Consider the following 8,961-nt stretch of genomic DNA (forward strand, 5'->3'; position numbering starts at 1 on the left):
CCCCCCCCCCCCCCCCCCCCCCCCCGACGCCGACGCCTACCTCGGCCCCCGTGCCGATGGGAGCCACGGCGGCCCGCCCTGACCCTTGCGCCGACGGGGAGCGGCGGAACGCGCCCGGCCCCTGTGCGTGCCAATGGGGAGCCGCGGCGGCCCCGTCTCCTGGCCCCTGCACGGCAGCACCTGCAGCACGGGCCTGCTACCACGGCACTGATTGGAGTTGGAGAGCACAAAGGGGGGAAAGCCGTTGAGTGAGCACTGAGCAGATATTCCCTCCGTCGGCTAATTTTAAATTCGATCAAATTCAAATAAAATATTACTATCATTTATTATACAAAATAAATATCAATATATTAATCATGTAATATATTTTCATACTAAATCTATTTGGAGATATAAATTGTGGCGGAACTGCCCAACTTAAACTGGCTTAAGTGCGCCAATTGCTGTCAAAACAGTAATTATCCAAAATTGTAAGTCCGGTAGTCCGTCAATGTCCCTAGGACTCCTCGAAACGTCCACGACGTGATCCATAGTCATATATTAGGATCACTTCCGTGATGGGAAGATATCAACAAATATTACATTTTTACATACATATCGGGATGCGAATTATTATAAACCATAGTTTGAAACAAACTTAACAGTGCAAGTTAGAGTAGTTCTGAGAATTTAAAACCTAAAACAGTCTAGGTAAATAATTAAACAACTGAGTTTTATTCTAGAGTATTATGAGACTCGTAAAATACCCTAGTTCTTCGGGGCTTCTCCCTCAGCGGACTCCTGCTGAGTTTCTAAAACAACAACGATCAGCGGACTCCTGCTGAGTTTCTGAAACAACAACGAAGGATCTCCTAAGTACGAGGGTGCTCAGCAAGATTGACCCGACTAACCAATATAGATAGTTTTTCCAAAACTGAATGATGGATGTTTGGTGTACTGGCTGACTCACATTTTGCGGAAAAGGCTTACTATAAATGGAACCTTAATTTTATTCTTTTATTTCTGTTTAGTTGTTACCTAACCAGTCTAGATGAATAAAACATTTTGAGCACTCAGTGGCACTAAGTCATACAGCATATTTATTCCAGGAAAAACATTATATTCAACCAGATTACACTACAATGCTAACGGTCATCAAGTGCATTCATGTCCGAGAATTGCGGCGATCTGGACCGATTTACATCCTGCGGGAGATACCCGACCACCAGCTATGTACAACTGTCCAGGTTGCACATAACGACCTTTCGAGTAGCCGCACCCAAAGTTTCGGAATATGACTACCCGAACCCAAGGATGCAGCCCCACATGGGACCCCACGTCTGGCCTGATCTCCATGTGAGTTTGAGGCTACGCTCCTGCCATTCTCCAACACGTCAAGCACGTGTACGAAATATTCCCGATCAGAGAGCCAACTAACCTACCAGACTTTACTGTCCCATACCCAATAAGCAACCAGGTAAAAATCACTTGATCAAAGGTTAAGACAATGATCGGGCCTTAACCAAATTAACTTAGCAGACAGAACTACCATCTCCAACTTCTTTCCACAATTCCAAATTCCAAGCTATTTTCCTTGATTAACATGTACGACCAAATTTACCTTAAAGTTAAGCAATCAAGTTGCTTGAAAGTATCTAAGCATTACTAAGCATAGGATAGTTACTAATTAGTGAACAAGTGGCAAAGATGTCCTCTAAACAAGGTAGGATCATGCACAAGAGTAGGTTTCAATCAACTCCTAGACTTAATGCATTCATAAAGAAAATAACCAATAATTGGACACATGAAATAATAACTCCAAAGTAGATAGGCATAGATGCACCAAGGCTTGCCTTGATCCAAAAAAGGTTAGTGTCTTCCAACGATCCTGCTTCGCATGGGATCAACTCAACAATCTCCTCAAACTCCGAAGGTTCTTTAGATAATTCCAAGAATTTCACTTCTGGAGTTTCTGTGTCCACGATTTAGTACATGCAGGAGTTAGAGATGCAAACTTTTGAACACATGACTATACAACTTTCCTTCATGATAAAGTTGCAAGCCAACAAGTGACTATACAACCTATCTTCATGATAAAGTTGCAAGCCAACGTTAAACTACCCATAAAGATTAACCCACAAATTTTAATTCCTTTATCTACCCTATCTTAAGCTTTTTCCTTTATTTTAGAAAAGCATTATAATAATTTTCTAATCTCAAAACTTAATTCCTTTGATTTAATAATAATTTGTGAATAAGAAAACATTATTCAGAATTTTATGCATTTAATAAAGGTTAAGCATTTATTTAAATACCTTAATCAAAAGGCATTAAATAAATACCTAAATTTTATTATTTTTCCTAGATTTGAAGAATTTTAATGCATAAAGGAAAATAAAACAATCCTGATAAAATTGGTTTCACTAATTTTGGAAAATTCTGTAATTGATCCGAGGGATTCTTTTGCCAACTTTGAAGTACAAAAGTTAGTTGAGCTTGCTAAGATTTATAAAGATGACTTCTATGATTATGACTGCATAAAGCTTGCAGGTGACCTTCGTATATTCATTGATGAAGTCAGAAATGATGATAATTTTGACACTTGTACTGATCTTGGTAACCTTGCTGAGAAGATGGTTCAAACTGGAAGAGATACAGCTTTTCCTTTGGTGTATCATCTCATTGAACTTGCATTGATTTTGCCGGTGGCAACAACAACAGTTGAAAGAGTCTTCTCTGCTATGAATATTATCAAGACTGAATGAAGAAATAAAATGAATGATGATTGGCTGAATAGTAGCATGATGTGCTATATTGAGTGGGATTTGTTTGCGTATATTGAAGATGAAAAAATTCTAAAGCGCTTCAAGGCTTAAGAAACCGTAAGATGAATTTGCCAAACGAGGGCTCAAGGTGCGTGTTGTTTACTTGTATTAGTCTATTTCAATACATAATGTTATCTTGCTTTATAAAGGGCTGAAATGTTGAAAATTTTTATGTAGAATGGAGGACGTCGGAACAAGTGGAAGTGGTGTTAATTCATGAAGACATGTATGGTTCTTTTTTTATCATGGAAGACTCTTAATTTGGTAGTTTTCTACCTTCAATGTTCTATGTATTGTTTGAATCTATTGGTTGAACACTTGAAATCTAGATAATTATATAATTATTTGTGCTTTTTGAAAAATATGTTATATCTAATAGTGTATGGCTAGTAAGATTTTAAGCCTTATATTAGTTAGCCCGGGGCGGAGCCCGTTTCTGGATCCGCCACTGAGAATATGGGTTTGTGTGAAAAATCATAAGCATATGATACCTTAATAATGTCAGCGAGATTGATCCTAAAGGTTAATCATTCTCTCCATCTTTTTGTGATCCAATGAGATGGATACTAAGGTCCCATTTGGTAGGACTTCTCAAAGTGCTTCTCCATCGGCTTTTGGTGAAGCCCTACCAAAGGGGCAATTTCAAAATGGTTTCACCACTAAAGACGGGGATAAGCCACAAAATGGTTTACACTAGAGAGGAGAAGCCGAAAAAAGTGGCTTTACCGGCTTCTCCTCTCTCTCCAAGCATTACGTGATCATAAAATTACCTATATTGCCATTGAGAAGCCGTTTTACCAAACATTTCGCAAAATGACTTCAGCTCCACTTGAAAAGCGACTCCGCCAAAGAAGCCGAAGCTGAAGCCGTTTTGTGAGAAGCCGAAGCTCTACCAAACAGGGACTTATTGCACAATGTAACAATATAAAGTAAGGGCTCATTTGGCAGGGCTGTGGATGTGGCTGAAACGGCTCCGGCTGTAGCTTCTCTGGTGAAGCAGCTTCCTTAGTGGAGCTGAAGCTATTTCCTGAAAAGTGTTTGGCAAAACGGCTTCTCCTGTATCTTTAGGAATGATTGTGAGAGATCAAATGTCCTATATGCCCTTGATTATGTGCATTGTTTGAATAGATGAATTGAATGCTTAACATTTGTTTATATTTGAGTTAATTAGAAATTTAAAAAATAAAAGGATTATTGTTTAAGCAATAATAAAAAGGATTATTTTCCTCTTTATTTTTTTCTTTTTCCTTAATCCGGTCCACATCCTTCCGGTCCTCTCTTTTTTCTCTTTGTTTTTTCTATTTCTCCACACCACCGCAATCCATCCTCATGACTCTTCGTAATTTGAGTTCATTAGAAATTGTGAATATAAACTAAAGGGATTCATGCACCTGTAGTTACAAAAGTAGGCATAATCCTTACGTCACATGCAACCATACAAGCTAATAATTATAAAAGTACCCATAATCCTTACATAGCATGCAACCATACAAGCTAACTGACATGATGAAGATGATCTAGAAAGGAAGATTGCTCTAGCAAGATCATCTCGGAATTTATCCATGGTCTGATCATCAGTTTCTGTATTGGATGTATCTTCAGCATCTTGAGAGACATAGTGCTTCCTATATCTTGAAGGTATAGTGGGCATATAATCGGGATTCTGATCGCATTTGCAGAAATCCTTATCTTGTGCATGGTTTTCACGTACGAAGTTATGGAGACACATGCTTGCAGCAACAATCATCATTTTCTTCTCCATTGGGTAACTCGGCATCTTGAGAAGGATTCTCCACACACCAAAAGAGCGCTCTGCCACATTGTGAATACTTGAATGCAAATGGTTAAAATGCTCTTGCTCACCGTTTGGAGCATGATCTTTCCTCCAATCTGGCACATGATACCTTTCACCCTTGTATGGTGCCAAGTATCCAAGTCTATTTGGGTACCCAGCATCAACCATATAATATTTTCCTAAACACACATGTAGAAAATTGAAGGTTGTGAGCCGCATGCATTTGTGTATAGATATGAGAAAAGATCAAGATAGGTAATCTGACATACCTAGAGGGGGGTGTGGAAAGGTGGTGTGATCATGTCGAAGTGCATGGAAGAACACATTAGTATCATGCATAGACCCAGGCTGACCAGTAGATGCATAAGTGAACCTCATGTCGAAATCAACAACACCAACAACATTTTGTGTCGCTTTGCCACTCTGGCCAATGTACCTAATAAGGTCCTTTGGATGTGGTGTCACTGAAATGTGAGTGCCATCCAAAGCTCCAATGCAATGTTTAAAGTGTGGCATCATCCTACGATCATTACTAATCCTAGGATGTGTAGTAGAGAATTTTAGGTCAATTGGCCTTATGTAGTCTGCACTCATAGCCACCATACGGATCAATACCTCAAATTTTCTACTAATTGTTTTTGCGGAGTGCTTGAATATACCATCTACACCTTTGTTGGCCATACCTTTCCCACACACAAGAAGGCAAATAGCCAATGATTCCATAGAACTCATATGAAGAGATGACTGTAGTCCACAGTTACCCACTAACAGATCATGCAACTTGTAAAGTAGAGATGCATTCATTCAGAATTGCTTATGACTTTCACCTGGAGTGTTCAGCTTTTCCATTGTCCAACCGAATCCACTTTGTGATGGAGTTCTAACATCATTCTTGTCATGAAGTACTTGCAAGAAATAAGAACAGTGGTAAATTGATAATTCTAAGCAGACCGCAACAATCCTAGAGTGTTTTTAACCCACTCATCATCATCAAACATCTCATCATCAAAAGATTCATATCTGTTCATGACATAAACAACACTCATGAATTAACTGAAGGCATACAAATATTACAAAGTACAGACTTCAAATTGTAGCATACATATTTAAAATTAAATTATAGCATACAGATTACAAAGGCATACAAATAAAATTGGAGCATACATATTTCAAATTAAATTGTAGCATACATCAAAGGATACGAGATTGCATGGTATAAGCATACTGCACAAACTACTTAGGCACATCATTTCTACTCATCCATTCATACTTCCTCTTCAGCCAATCAAACCTCTCTTTAGAAGTATCTAGAGTCATGAACATCTCTCGTTCAGCCCTCTTGGTAAAAACTAGAGATGCAACAAAATGTTCATTTATGGAGGGAAGAGCCCCACAATCCTTGACCAAAGCCATGACATCCTGGATGGAACAACCAGATGTATCCTCCCTCCTTGCAATGAACTCACAAGGTGCAGCTGTCCTCTCATTCATCTCCACAATCTTGCCCATTTGTTTCTAAAACTAGTGATCTGCACTTGTCTTAGGTTTCTTTCCCTTCATGTTACTAGCCCCTCTACCTCTTGTTAAACCTTGCACACTCCTAGGTGTCACCTCCTCTGGCTCACTATCATCATCATTGTCTACTTCATCTTTGTCATCAATAGGAATTGGAGAATTGTCACAAGACAATTTTGTTGGGGAAGGTGCTATACCACTTGAAGTGGACCAATCTTCATCACCTGTGCTCCTCAAGTCTTCATACATAATGCCTCTTCAGTTTGTAGTCCTTTCAGCTTGAATCTAGTAGAGCCCTTTATATCCTAAAATGCAATATTCAGATAACAATCATTTGCCATGTGGTAAAATGAAAAATTTGAAACAACTGCAACATAAATTCTACTTACTTTTGCTGTTTTCTTCCACCAAGCCTCTGACATTACAATATTCTTCCTAGATTCATCCCATCCAATCCCAGTCTCCTTATTTTTCAATTGCTTCCAAATACCATAATCTTGCTTCGACTTGTCCCATTTATTCTTGAATTGCTTTCTAGTATAGTCATTTCCAATCCTCTCTTTAAACCTTATTATCACATTCTTGTAACCGGTCTTACTCAAATGAGTACTTGATCTATTTCCTTTTAAAACTTCATTAGCAAAAATCTCACAAATTATCGTATTGTTCTCATCACACCAATTAGCCAAACTGTTGCCAACAAAATCAGTTTGATAAGGGAAAAGCAGCAAGTAAAGTCTACTGCACATTCATTCAAAGATGGGTCATGGCTGGCTGCTCACTAACAACAATGCAACATTTATCTACGAGCATGCTAGAATGCAACATTACATTCAGATATATTCATATAGCAATTTCATTGGCACATCATGTTTCATTCATGGTAGTCAGTGGTCATACCTTGGATCGGTGAGGTCGATGTCCATTGATGCAGGTGCAGGAGCTATCCTAGCTGCCGGTGGTGGCCTAGGTGCGCAGCCACCACGCCGGCGACTTGAGGAGCCCCGAACTAGACCAGAGCAGGCTCAAACTGGCAGCCGCTCATGGCCATGTTCGTCAGCACAAACCTCCTATGAAACCGTCTCCTTGGTGGTCAATGCTGATGTTCCACTGTCAATGTTGGAGGTGCTGTTGACGCTCATTATTGACACACATTTAGTACTATTTAATCAGTATGTTCATGCTTATTCTTATACTAACCCACCACTTGGCACCTGAAATAACCCATTATTTCATATGAGTTGTATTTTGAAGCATATTGTATTTTGGCAGGAAATACGACATAATCAAGGGGGTTTGCATAAAGAGCTTAATGGATATTTGGACATGGGTCATCGAGGGAAGGTAGCACGAGGAAGAAGAGGACCAAAAGATCCAGGAAGGGCCCAGGCTAATCGACCTAGCCCATTCTAGAGTCCAGTCGACCTCCCGTTTCTTGAGTGTGAAGTCCATGATGATCTCTAGGGTTTTTTCACCGATATTGACCCAGAGCCGCCTCCTATGGGAGACAATAAATACCCCCTCATGGACTTCAAGGAGGAGGAGTTGGATGGAAAGGAGAAAACACCACGCAAACACCATCCACCGCCACCACAAGGAGGAAAAACGGAGAGAAGATTGGATCTACGAGAAGCCACGCGAAGCGGAGCACCAGAGGAAGAAAGCACCAGAGGAAGAAGAAACCTCCCAAGCCGATCGGCTTGGAGGCGCCCAGGCCGATCGGCCTGGGGCTTTTCTGCCCCCGTTCATCATCGTCTTCGGTCCAGTTGATCTACAGGGCGATCTTAACCTAGAATTTTGTCAACATGTGTAAGATCATGGGGTAAAGTCTCTGTTTGACCTTGGGGTTGTATGGAGATCTTGTTTTGTAATCGTTGAACCTCTTGTTTAAGATCTGTTTGTTATCTATCATATCTTGATGATGCTCTTTCATGTAATGGCTGGCCAGCGCTACTTTGGGTTGTTTATTTGCTTACCTGGAACGATCATCATGCCATGTTCTTATCGTTCAATAATTGAGTACCCTCATGTAGTGACAACGTGCGAGAGGGAAAGTGTTGGGCATGGTTCACATCCACTCACGATAACACATAGATCTAGTTCTTTCATGCAAAGTGATTACATCTACAAGTGATCCTAGATCCCTAGGACAAACATTTTATCTATCTTGTTTACATCTATACGCTCTATCCGCTTTAATCTAAGTCACTAGTTCTTTTGTTAGTTCAATCGTATCATACACAAAGAATCTTCGGTTACGTAGATTAGTGCTTTGTTAAGCGTGCAAATTCACTTGTTTCATGGATTGATAAACCTTGGGGGATTATTCTATAGGAAGAGCTACAACTGATTCGTATGCTTGTGGTTCATAAATTGGCGTGCTAACTGCCGTCAACAAGCTTTTCTGGCGCCGTTGCCGGGGAACAGGTCAATTTTGCTACATTTTAACTCTGTATTAATTTTTCTTAACCTCTAACATCTAACTTTTTCTCTAGAATAGAAAATCTTTGTTTTTATTTTTGGTGTCTAGATGGCTCTGATCAATCACTACAAGGAGGAAGGAGAAAAGTTTACGAGGGATTATGCAATTCCATTAACCGATCAATTTCGACAGGCAGAAATCTGACTCAATGCTTGCATCTAAGGAGTACATCTTGGATAAAGGAATAATTGACATGGCTGGAAGCAATCCTTGCCAAGGAGTGGAGACTAATAATCCATATAGACACATTGAACGATTCACGATGCTATGCAACACGCTACAACAAGAAGGAATTATGCCAGCTTGGTTCAGGTAGAATCTATTCTCGTTTTCACTTGCAGGTAAAGCAAGATGATGGTATGCAT

The 8,961-nt window shown here is 39.9% G+C and overlaps 1 pseudogene; it reads right to left on the minus strand.

Moving 5' to 3' along the window:
- Positions 1–5,540: 5,540 nt before the first annotated feature.
- Positions 5,541–7,040, minus strand: LOC111257713 (annotated as a pseudogene).
- Positions 7,041–8,961: the final 1,921 nt, after the last annotated feature.

This window comes from Setaria italica, chromosome VI, assembly GCF_000263155.2.
Source record: "Setaria italica strain Yugu1 chromosome VI, Setaria_italica_v2.0, whole genome shotgun sequence".
Classification (NCBI taxonomy): Eukaryota; Viridiplantae; Streptophyta; class Magnoliopsida; order Poales; family Poaceae; genus Setaria; species Setaria italica.